This window comes from Pristis pectinata, chromosome 12, assembly GCF_009764475.1.
Source record: "Pristis pectinata isolate sPriPec2 chromosome 12, sPriPec2.1.pri, whole genome shotgun sequence".
In the NCBI taxonomy this organism is placed as follows: Eukaryota; Metazoa; Chordata; class Chondrichthyes; order Rhinopristiformes; family Pristidae; genus Pristis; species Pristis pectinata.
The window spans coordinates 44,862,828-44,875,385 of NC_067416.1; the positions used below are offsets into that span (position 1 = coordinate 44,862,828).

The 12,558-nt window shown below is 44.4% G+C and overlaps 1 protein-coding gene across 6 annotated transcripts in view; it reads right to left on the bottom strand.

Annotated features, from left to right (window-relative positions):
- Positions 1-12,558, bottom strand: part of LOC127576529 (targeting protein for Xklp2-like) — a 47,685-nt gene that overhangs the window by 29,880 nt on the left and 5,247 nt on the right. The gene's annotated exons all lie outside the window — the stretch shown is intronic.

Genomic DNA, 12,558 nt, shown 5'->3' on the forward strand with positions numbered 1-12,558 from the left:
GAACAGAAAGGAAGTGGATTGTCACCATCCACTCTGACAGCCACCAACGCAGCTGAACCTGTGATCACAGTGGAGGACGTAAGATCAGTCTTCCTAAGAGTGAACACGAGGAAAGCACCTGGCCCAGATGGTGTCCCGGGCCGTGTGCTCAGATCTTGTGCTGATCAGCTGGCAGAAGTATTTGCGGACATATTCAACCTCTCCCTGCTTCAATCTCAGGTTCCCTCCTGTTTTAAGAAGACCACTATCATCCCGGTACCAAAGAAAAGCAAGGTAACATGCCTCAATGACTACCGACCAGTGGCTCTGACGTCCACCATCATGAAGTGCTTTGAGAGGTTGATCATGGCACGCATCAACTGCAGCCTACCAGACAACCTGGACCTGTTGCAATTCGCCTATCGCCGAAACAGGTATTCAGTGGATGCCATCTCCCTGGCCCTTCACTCAGCTCTGGAGCATCTGGACAGTAAGGACACTTACGTTAGACTACTGTTTATTGACTACAGCTCTGCCTTCAATACAATAATACCAAGCAAGCTTGTCACCAAACTCCGAGACCTAGGACTCAACACCTCCCTCTGTAACTGGATCGTTGACTTTCTAACACACAGGTCTCAATCAGTGAGGATAGGCAGCAATTCCTCCGGCACGATTATTCTCAACACTGGTGCACCTCAAGGCTGCGTCCTCAGCCCTCTCCTCTACTCCCTATACACTCATGACTGTGTGGCCAGATTCTGCTCTAACTCCATCTACAAGTTTGCAGATGATACTACCGTTGCAGGCCGTATCTCAAACAGTGATGAATCGGAGTACAGGAAGGAGATAGAGAGCTGAGCGGAATGGTGTCATGACAACAACCTTTCCCTCAATGTCATCAAAACTAAAGAGCTGGTCATTGACTTCAGGAAAGGGGGCGGTGTACATACACCTGTCTACATCAATGGTGCTGAGGTCGAGAGGGTTGACAACTTCAAGTTCCTGGGAGTGAACATCACCAACAACCTGTCCTGGACAAACCATGTGGATGCCATGGCCAAGAAAGCTCACCAGCGCCTCTACTTCCTCAGGAAGCTAAAGAAATTTGGTTTGTCCCCTTTGACTCTCACCAACTTTTACCGATGCACCATAGAAAGCATCCTATCAGGATGTATCGTGGCTTGGTATGGCAACTGCTCTGCCCAAGATCGCAAGAAGCTGCAGAGAGTTGTGGACACAGCCCAGCACATCACGGACATCAGTCACCCCTCCTTGGACTCTGTCTTTACCTCTCGTTGTCTTGGTGAAGCAGCCAGCATAATCAAAGACCCCACCCACCCAGGACATTCTCTCTTCTCTCCTCTTCCATCGGGTAGAAGATACAGGAGCCTGAGGGCACGTACCACCAGACTTAAGGACAGCTTCTACCCCACTGTGATAAGACTATTGAACAGTTCCCTTATACAATGAGATGGGCTATGACCTATGACCTCATGACCTCACTATCTACCTTGTTGTTACCTTGCACCTTATTGCACTGCACTTTCTCTGTAGCTGTGACACTTTACTCTGTACTGTTATTTTTTTTTACCTGTACGACATCAATGCACTCTGCACTAACTTGATGTAACTGCACTGTGTAATAAATTGACCTGTAAGATCAGTTTGTAAGGCAAGTTTTTCACTGTACCTCAGTACAAGTTTCAATAATAAACCAATACCAATACCAATACCAATAGAAGATCAAAATCCCGCTATAATTTTTCATAACCTTCTACACTATCTACAACACCACCCATTTCAGTATCATCCGAAAACGTACTAACCATGCCTTGTACGTTCACACCCAAATCATTTATATAAATTACAAACAGCAAAGGTCCCAGCACTGATCCCTGTGGCACACCAGTAGACACAGGCCTCCAGTCTGAGAAACAAGCCTTGACCATCGCTGAGCCATATGAATCCAATCCAGTCACTCCCCCAGGATCCCATGCAATCAACCTTCCAGACTAGCCTGCCATGAGGGACTTTATCAGACGCCTTGCTAAAGGCCATATAGACAACATCCACTGCCCTAGCCTCATCTACCCTCTTACTTCCCTCCTCAAAGATCTCCAAGAGATTTGTCAGACATGATTTCCCATGCACAAAGCCATGCTGACTTTCCCAAATCAGACCCTGTCTCTCCAAATATTGGTAGATCCTGTACCTCAGAATCCCCTCCAGCAATTTACCCACCACCGATGTCAGACTCAGTGGCCTGTAGATTCTGGGCTTGTTTTTGCTACCCTTTTTAAACAATGGTACCACACTAGCCATTCTCTAGTCCTCCAGAACCTCACCTGCAGCTAGAGATGAAGGAAAAATCTCTGCAAGGGCCTCTGCAATTTCTTCTCTGGCTTCCCACAGGTCCGAGAATGCACTGTCAGGCTCTGGGGTTTTATCCACCTTAATGCACTTTCAGGCCTCCACTACATCCTCCCTGCTAATTTGTATGTGGTCCAAGACAACACCACTCATTTAGAACCATAGAACACTACAGCACAGAAAAATAGGCCATTCGGCCCTTCTAGTCTGTACCAAAACTTTATTCCACTAGTCCCATTTACCTGCACCCAGTCCATAACCCTCCAGACCTCTCCCATCCATGTATCTATATAATTTATTCTTAAAAGTTAAGAGTGAGCCCGCACTTACCACGTCAGATGGCGGCCCGTTCCACACTCCCATCACTCTCTGAGTGAAGTTCCCCCTAATGTTCCCCCTAAATCTTTCTCCTTTCACCCTAAAGCCATGTCCTCTCATACTTATCTCTCCTAATCTAGGTGGAAAGAGCCTACTGGCATTTACTCTGTCTATACCCCTCATAATTTTGTAAACCTCTATCAAATCTCCCCTCATTCTTCTATGCTCCAAGGGATAAAGTCCTAACCTGTTCAATCTTTCCCTGTAACTCAACTCCTGAAAACCTGGCAACACTCCAGTAAATCTTCTCTGCACTCTTTCAATCTTACTGATATCCTTCCTATAGTTGGGTGACCAGAACTGCACAAAATGCTCTAAATTTGGCCTCACCAATGTCTTATACAACCTCACCATAACATCCCAACTCCTATACTCAGTACTTTGATTTATGAATGCCAGGATGCCAAAAGCCTTCTTTACAACCCTGTCTACCTGTGATGCCACTTTCAGGGAATTATGTATCTGAACTCCCAGATCCCTTTGTTCCTCCGCACTCCTCAGTGCCCTACCATTTACTGTGTATGTCCTATCTTGATTTGTCCTTTCAAAATGCAACACCTCACACTTGTCTGCATTAAATTCCATCTGCCATGTTCTGGCCCATTTTTCCAGTTGGTCCAGATCCCTCTGCAAGCTTTGAAAGCCTTCCTCGCTGTCCACAATGCCTCCGATCTTAGTGTCATCAGCAAACTTGCTGATCCAATTTACCACATTATCATCTAGATCATTGATATGGACAACAAACAACAATGGTCCCAGCACAGATCCTTGAGGCACACCACTAGTCATAGGCCTCCAGTCTGAGAAACAATCATCCACTACCACTCTCTGTCTTCTCCCACGCAGCCAATTTCGAATCCAGTTTACAACCTCTCCATTGATACCAAGTGTCTGAACCTTCTGAACTAATTTCCCATGTGGGACCTTGTCAAAGGCCTTACTAAAGTCCACGTAGACAACATACACAGCCTTTCCTTCATCTACTTTCTTGGTAACCTCCTCGAAAAACTCTTCAAGATTCGTTAAACACAATCTACCACACACAAAGCCATGCTGACACTCCCTAATCAGCCCTTGGTTGTCCAAATACTTGTACATCCGATCTCTCAGAACACCTTCCAATAATTTACCTACTACTGATGTCAGGCTCACTGGCCTGTAATTACCTGGTTTACTTTTAGGGCCTTTTTTAAACAACAGAACAACATGAGCTACCCTCCAGTCCTCCGGCACTGCACTCGTGGCTAAGGACATTTTAAATATATCTGCCAGGGCCCTTGCAATTTCTACACTAGTCTCTCTCAAGGTCCAAGGAAATATCTTGTCAAGCCTGGGGGATTTATCTACCTTTATTTGCTGTAAGGCAGCAAGCACCTCCTCCTCTTTAATCTTTATATGTTCCATGACACTACTGCTTGTTTCGCTTCCTCCCATATACACTATGCCAGTTTCCTGAGTAAATACTGATGCAAAAAAACTGTTTAAGTTCTCCCCCATCTCCTGAGGCTCCACACATAGATGACCACTCTGATCTTCTAGGGGACCAATTTTGTCCCTTACTATCCTTTTACTCTTAATATACTTGCAGAAACCCTTCGGGTTTACCTTCACATTATCTGCCAAAGCAACCTCATGTTTTCTTTTTGCATTCCTGATTTCCTTCTTTAGTATTTTCTTACATTTTCTATACCCTTCAAGTACCTCATTTGTTCCTAGTTGCCTATACCTACTATACACCTCTCTCTTTTTCTTAACCAGATCGCCAATATTCCTTGAAAACCAAGGTTCCCTATCCCTGTTAACTTTAATCCTGAAAGGAACATGCAAACTCTGCACTCTCAAAATTTCGCCTTTGAAGGCCTTCAACTTACTGAAACATCCTTGCCAGAAAACAACTTATCCCAATCCACTCTTCCTAGATCCTTTCTCATTTCCACCAAATTGGCCTTTCTCCAATTTAGAACCTCAACTCGAGGACCAGACCTATCCTTATCCATAATTAACTTCAAACTAATGACATTATGGTCACTGGACCCAAAATGTTCACCTACACATACTTCTGTCACTTGACCTGTCTGGTTCCCTAATAGGAGATCAAGTACTGCATTCTCTTTTGTTGGTACCTCTATGTATTGATTTAGAAAACTTTCCTGAACACATTTGACAAACTCCAAGCCATCCAGCCCTTTCACAGTGTGGGAGTCCCAGTCAATATGTGGAAAGTTAAAATCCCCTACTATCACAACTTTATGTTTCTTACATCGGTCTGCTATCTCTCTACAGATTTGCTCCTCCAATTCTCTCTGACTAATGGACGGTCGATAATACAACCTTATTAGTGTGGTCACACCTTTCCTGTTCCTCAGCTCCACCCATATGGCCTCTGTAGACGAGCCCTCCAGGCTGTCCAGTCTACGCACAGCTGTGATATTTTCCCTGACTAGTAATGCCACTCCTCCCCCTTTCATCCCTCCCCCTCTATCACGTCTGAAACAACGGAACCCTGGAACATTAAGCTGCCAGTCCTGCCCCTCCTGCAACCAACTCTCACAAATAGCAATAGTGTCGTAATCCCATGTGCCAATCCACAGCCTAAGCTCATCTGCCTTACCTACAATACTCCTTGCATTGAAATAGATGCACCTGAGAACATTTCTATCACGTACAAACCTTTGATTTCTGTCTATATATGCAGTCCCCGCATGACCTTTATCCTCCTCCATCTCACTGTCTGCTCTCACACTCTGGTTCCCCTCCCCAAGCAAATCTAGTTTAAACCCCCCAGAGCTTCACTAACAAACCTACCCACAAGTATATTAGTCCCCCTTCAGTTCAGGTGCAAACCGTCCTGTCGGAACAGCTCCCACCTTCCCTGGAACAAAGCCCAATTGTCCAGAAACATGAAGCCCTCCCTCCTGCACCATTTCCTTTGCCATGTATTTAGCTGCATGATCCTCCTATTTCTAGCCTCACTAGCTCATGGCACAGGTAGCAATCCTGAGATGGCAACCTTGGAGGTCCTGTCCTTCAACTTTGCACCTAATTCCCTAAACTCTCTTTGCAGGACCTCGTCCTCCTTCCTATCCACGTCACTGGTCCCTGCATGGACCACGACATCTGGCTGCTCACCCTCCCTCCTGAGAATATCGAGAACTCAATCCGAGATATCGTGGACCCTGGCACCAGGGAGGCAACAGACCATCCAGGATTCTCAATCTCTCCCACAGAACCTCCTATCTGTCCCCCTAACTAGTGCTCTCCTCTTTTCCTTCCTTCCTTTCTGAGCTGAGGGTTCAGTCTCGGTGTCAGAGACACAACCATTACAGCTTGTCCCTGGTAGGTCGTCCCCACCAGCAGTATCCAAAACGGTATACTTATTGTTGACAGGAACAGCCACAGGGGTGCTCTGCTCTGTCTGTCTATACTTCTTCCCTTTCCTGACAGTCACCCAGCTACCCACCTCATGACTTTTAGGGGGTGACTATCTCCCTGAAACTCTTGTCTATTTCTGCCTCTGCCTCACGAATGATCCGAAGTTCATTTCCCCCATTTCCTTAGCTTCCATCGTTTTCTCCATAAGGAAAACTTAAGAGAAATATTCATTAAAAATCTCACCTATTTCCTTTGGTTCCACACAGACAGCCATGCTGATCTTTAAGGGGAACTATTATTTCCTGAGCCCCCCTTTTTACTCGTCATATATCTATAGAACCTCTTGGGATTTTGCCTCCCCTTGCCTGCTCGATACTTTTCATATCCTCTTTTTGCATTCCTAATTTCTCTCTTAAGTGCACTCCTACACTTCTTAAAGTCATCAACAGATTCACTAGATCCCAATTGCTTCTGTACAGTGTACGCCTCCCTCTTTTTCTTAACCAGAGCAATATATTTCATCAGTTTGGGTTCCCTAAACTTGCCAGCCTTGCCCACAGTAACAGAAACATGCAGGCCCTGAACTCATACTCTCACTTGGCAGAGGCTTCTTTCCCTGCAAACAATCTCACCCAATCAACCTCTGCAAGATCCCGCCTTATGGCTCCAAAACTTGCTCTGTGCCAGTTCAGGGCTTTAACCTGTGAACCAGACATATCCTTCTCCATAACTATTTTAAAACTAATAGAATTATGTTCACTGGACCCAAAGTGCTCACCGACAGACACTTCAGTCACATGGCCTACCTCATTCCTCAGGAGGAGGTCTAGTGTTGCACCCTTTTGAGTAGGTCCCTCTGTATATTGATAAAGGAAGCTTCCTTGGACAAATTTCACAAATTCCACTCTGTCTAAGCCTCTCACACTGCGTTTGGCCCAGTCTATATTAGGGAAGTTAATATGTCCCACTAATACCACCCTATTATGTTTACAACTAGCTGCAATCTGTCTACATATCTGCTCCTCTAATTCCCACTGTCTGTTGGGGGGCTTATAATACAATGCCATCAGAGACACCATCTCCTTTCTATTTCCAAGTTCTACCCATATAGCCTCACTTGATGATTCCCCCAAGAATATCCTCTCTAAGGACTGTTATGTCTCTTTCATCGGAAGGCAACTCCACCTCCTCTCTTATCTGTACCTCTGTTAAGCCTGTAGCATCTGTATCTTGGAACATTGAGCTGCCAGTCCTGCCCTTCCCTCTGCCATGGTTCTGTTATGGCTATGATATCCCAGTCCCCAGAGCCAACTGCAGAGAGTTGTGGACACAGCCCAGTGCATCACGGACACCAGCCTCCCCTCCTTGTCTTTACCTCTCATTGTCTTGGTGAAGAAGCCAGCATAATCGAAGACCCCACCCACCCGGGTCATTCTCTTTTTTCTCCTCTTCCATCATGTAGGAGATACAAGAGCCTGAGGGCATGTACCACCAGATTTAAGGACAGCTTCTACCCAACTGTGATATGACTATTCAACGGTTCCCTTATACGGTGAGATGGACTATGACCTCACGATCTACCTTGTTGTCATCTTGTACCTTATTGCACTGCACTTTCTCTGTAGCTGTGACACTTTACTCTGTACTGTTACTGTTTTTACCTTTTCTACATCAATGCACTCTGTATTAACCCAATGTAACTGTACTGTGTAATGAATTGACCTGTATGATCGGTATGCAAGACAAGTTTTTCACTGTACCTTGGTACAAGTGACGATAATAAACCAATACCATTACCAATACACATGCTGAGTTCATCCGTCTTACCTGTCAAGCCTCTTGCATTGAAATAAATGCAGTTTAAACCAATTATCTTTCCTGTCCTTTAACTGTGATCTTGGCTATCCTGACGACTACATTTACTCTCATTTGCTGCGGTGTTATCTCATGATTTCTCATCAGCCACTCTACTGCTGAGGGCCCCACCCCCACCACTCTCCTTTAAACCCTCCTGAGTAGATTATTATCTCATAATTTTATAAACTTCATAATTTCATAATTATATAACCTCTCATAATCTTAGAAGCTTCTATCAGGTCTCCTCTCAGCATCCACTGCTCCAGAGAAAACAACCCAAGTTTGTTCAACCTCTCCTTATAGCACATGCCATCTAATCCAGGCAGCATCCTGGTAAACCTCTTCTACACCCTCTCCAAAGCCTTCACATCCTTCCCATAATGGAGTGACCAGAATAGAATGCAATACTCCAGATGTGGCTTAACCAGGGTTTCATAAAACTGCAACGTAACTTCCTGACTCTTGAACTCATTGCCTCAACTAATAAAGGCAGGCATGTCATCTGCCTTCTTTACCACCCTATTAACTTGTGCTGCCACTTTCAGGGAGATATTACTTTAGGTAGATGCTGGCTGACCTGCTGAGTGTTTCCAACAGTTTCTGCTTTTATTTCAGATTTCCAGCATCTGCACTTTTTTGTGATTTTTATTTTGTCTTTTTAGGATTTTTTTGTTTTCCCAAAATTACTTTATTAAAAGCAACAGACAACAGAAAAAAACTTCTGCTATCTGGGTGTACTCCTTGTGGTCTTCGAGTGACTCCCACATCCTGAATGTAGATTTAGCTCCAAGTAGCTGCTCCCAATCTAGGTTTGCCAGAGGCTGTCTAATGATATTTACATCAGCTTGCCCATAATTCAAAAACTTAATTTCTGGATTACTCTTATCCCCTTCCATACCTTCCATAACCACCTTGAAATCTCGTGATTTATGGTTACTATCCCCAAAGTGCTCACCCAATCCCTCTGCTTCATTCCCTCATATTAGCCAACCCTGGTGGGATCATTTACTGGCAAAAACAGCTCTCCTGTAAGCACTTCAAAAATTCCACCCAGTCTCATCATTTCACACTAAGGCAATCCCAGTTGACCTTGGGGAAGTTGAAATCCTCTACTACTACAATGGTATTCTTCATCTACCTCTGTGATTTGCCAGCATATCTGCTCCTCTATCTGTTGGGAGGCCTGTAGTATAACCACAGCAAAGTGATCATTTTTTTTATTTCTAAGCTCTGCCCGTGTGGGGACATTTAAAAAGCCTAAGACATCCTCCCTCATTGTTGCAGTGATGGTCTTCTTGGTCAAATAATGTAAGGCTCCCTCCTCTTTTACATCCCCCACCCATCATACCTGAAGGTTCTATACCCTTGAATGTTGTGTTGCTGGTCCTGCCTTCCGTTCAACTATTTCAACTGCAAAATGATTATACTCCCAAGTGCTGATCAACACTTTTTTGATCTGCCGCACCAGTCAGTTTCCTTGTATTCAAATGGAGGAAAGTTAGCCTTCCAATCCTCCCATATGCTTTATTATGCTTATGTCTGCTCTGCTTACTGGACTGACCAGGTTTTCCTTCCATAATTGACTGAACTTCACTGCTGCCTTCCCCCCAAATGTACTTCTACTCTAAGTTCTATCTTCCTGCAAATGTAGTTTGTTCAGTGAGTGTGAAGGAGGGATGAGATGCATTTCAGTAGTCCTGTCAGACATGGAAATGGTGTGGCCTACCCTTTGCAGTCACTTGACACAACTTGGGCCTCAGTGCTCAGAAGTTGGCCTGGAAGAGGACACAGACAGTGGTTCCCTCATCCTGCCAGTGGATTTGGATGATCTTGCAGAGACAGCACTACCGTTCAGTAGTCCATGTGGTTTGTGCCAGGTTTGAGATCTTGATGTTCAAACACTATTTTGAGGTCTCAGTCTTTCAAATACTTGGAGTATTGTGCTCAGTGCTGGTTGCCCGGCTATAGGAAGGATGTCATTAAGCTGGAAAGGCCGCAGAAAAGATTCACAAGGTTGTTAATAAGACTGAAGGGTTCGAGTTATAAGGAGAGACTGGATAGGCTGGGAGTTTTTTCCCTGGGGCATAGAAGGCTGAGGGGTGACTTTATACACAAAATCATAAGGGGCATAGATAAGGTGGATGGTCATAGTCCTTTTCCCAAGGTAGGGGAGTCTAAAACTAGAGGACATAGGTTTAAGGTGGGGAGAGATTTAAAAGGGACCTGAGGGGCAAGTTTTTCACACAGAGGGCGATAGGTATATGGAACAAGCTTCCAGAAGAAGTAGTAGAGGTGGGTACAATTACAATGGTTAAAAGACTTTTGGACAGGTACATGGATGGAAAAAGTTCAAAGAAATATGGGTCAAATGCAGCCAGATGGGATTAGCTGATGTAGACATCTCGGTCAGCATGGACCGGTTGGGCCAAAAGGCCTGTTTCTGTGCTGTATAGCTCTATGACTCCTCAAGAAGCCAACAACTATAATAATGCACTGAAGCTGATGAATTTTGTCATCAATATCTGCATTCAATCAAATATAAATTGAGGTATGGGAAGTGGATCCATTTTGGAAGGTCTCAACATGGGCCTTTATTATTGAAGTTGGTGTTTAACAGTGAGACAAGTCGACAGAGGATTTTTGTTTTACAGATGTTAAGTTTGAGGCCCTTTCTCTCATGTGCTTTACTGATTGAGTCAATGATAATGTGGAGCTTGGCCTCCACACATTTGCAAAAGCAAGCATTGTCTGCATAGTGCAACTTGATGTCTGAAATTGGGGTAATGTTGGTTCTACAGCAGAAGCGATGAAGGTTGAACAGCTTCTCATTCTTCCTGTAGATTAGCTCCATATCGGTAGGAAGTTTGTTGGAGGTGAGATGCAGAATTGCAACAAAAAAGATTGCAAAAATATGTTGGCAATGATGACGCAGCCCTACTTGATACCAGTTAGCACTAAAGACTGAGTCTTTAGTAGACCTTTTGGGTAAGGTTACAGCACACCACATCATGAATCAGACTTAACATGGAAATGTATTTGTCAGAGCAGCTAAAATTGAGAAGGATGGTCCACAGTCTGTCTTAACTTACAAAGGCATAGACCTTTCTGAGGTCAGAAAGCAATCTGTCATGGTTGATGGTGCTCCCTGCAATCATTTTGGAGTTGATGCACAATGAGGATCATGCCTACTGCTATGCATGAAGATGGATGGAATTCACACTGCAATTCAGGGACCAAGTCTTTGAGGAGGAGTCTGATATTGACTTTATCTGTGGCAGACTGCAAGGATACCCCTTTATGAGTTACCACAATCACATTTGTCAGACTGTTGCAAGAAAATCAAAGGGCCCATCAAAAATAACTTTTCTCAGATACCACCTCATCCACAGTCTCAATAACCCCAGTCAACAGCGTCCACATTGACTGCACTAGCCTGACATCCAGTATAAGTAGCACCTGCAATAAGAATCTCTTCTCTACCAGAAAACAGCAAGACTGGTTTAAAAAAAATGACCAGGAGCAAATTAACTGCCAACACACTTTGTTCTTAGATTGGAAACTCCACAGGCAGCAAGGCTGAGTTTCTACATAATATCAGGATTTAAAGGACAGATGGTGAATGGACAGCAAGCAGGAGGTCCAGCAACCTGCTAATAACCCCGACATGAATGGATTCCTCAGCACTATCAAGACCATGCATGGTCCAAAAACATAAGGATCCATGCCACTGAGCACCAAGAACAGCAAGGGCAGAAAGGCAGTCACTGCCCACAGGAAGGAGAACTTTGAATAACACCTCAACCCTTGGTTCCATTCCATGGCAAACTATCTGTTCTAACCTCTCTGCAGCCTAAGACTATCCTCCTTACAATGTGGAGTATCCTTTAATTTGGCTAAGGCTATGGTATGCAAGCTGTGACTTCAACCAAATAGACCTCATCGGAACCAATTATAGACTAAACTGTCCAGAAAGGCTGCATCATCACCCAACACTTTCCTCAATTCTTGCTTTAATACTGCACCTTGCCTCCAACAGGTGTCCAGCTGCATTGGAACTAATTACATGAGAAATGGGAAACTGTTCAGTCGAATTGTCTCCACAAAGACAAGGAAGGAGCATGGAAAACTAACTCTGATGAGTCCTCCTCCTGGCAATGGCAACAAACACCAGAACCAAGGTCACTCCATCCACAGATGTCAAACTGCAGTATGCAGATGACACTTGCATCTGCACATGTTCAGAGGACAAGCTCCAAGTTGTCATCAACTTGTTCAGTGTAGCATGTGACAGAGTAGTCTTATACTTAACATCCACAAAACAGACATCTTCTGCTAAAGTACCCCTGCTGCTTAACAATGGGCCCCTAACTGTAAAGATCTATGATGAGTCCCTGGTAAATGTGAACCACTTTCTATTTCTTGAGAGCCATCTTGAAGGGAAGGCAGAGATTGAATATCATCACTTTCAGGATCAACACAGACTTTGTCGATCTGAAGAAAAGGGAGGAAAAGAGCAAGACCTCAAACTTTGCACAAAAATCATGGTCTACTGGGTAGCAGTGATCCCATTCCCCCTGTACACTGTGAGAATTGAACTAC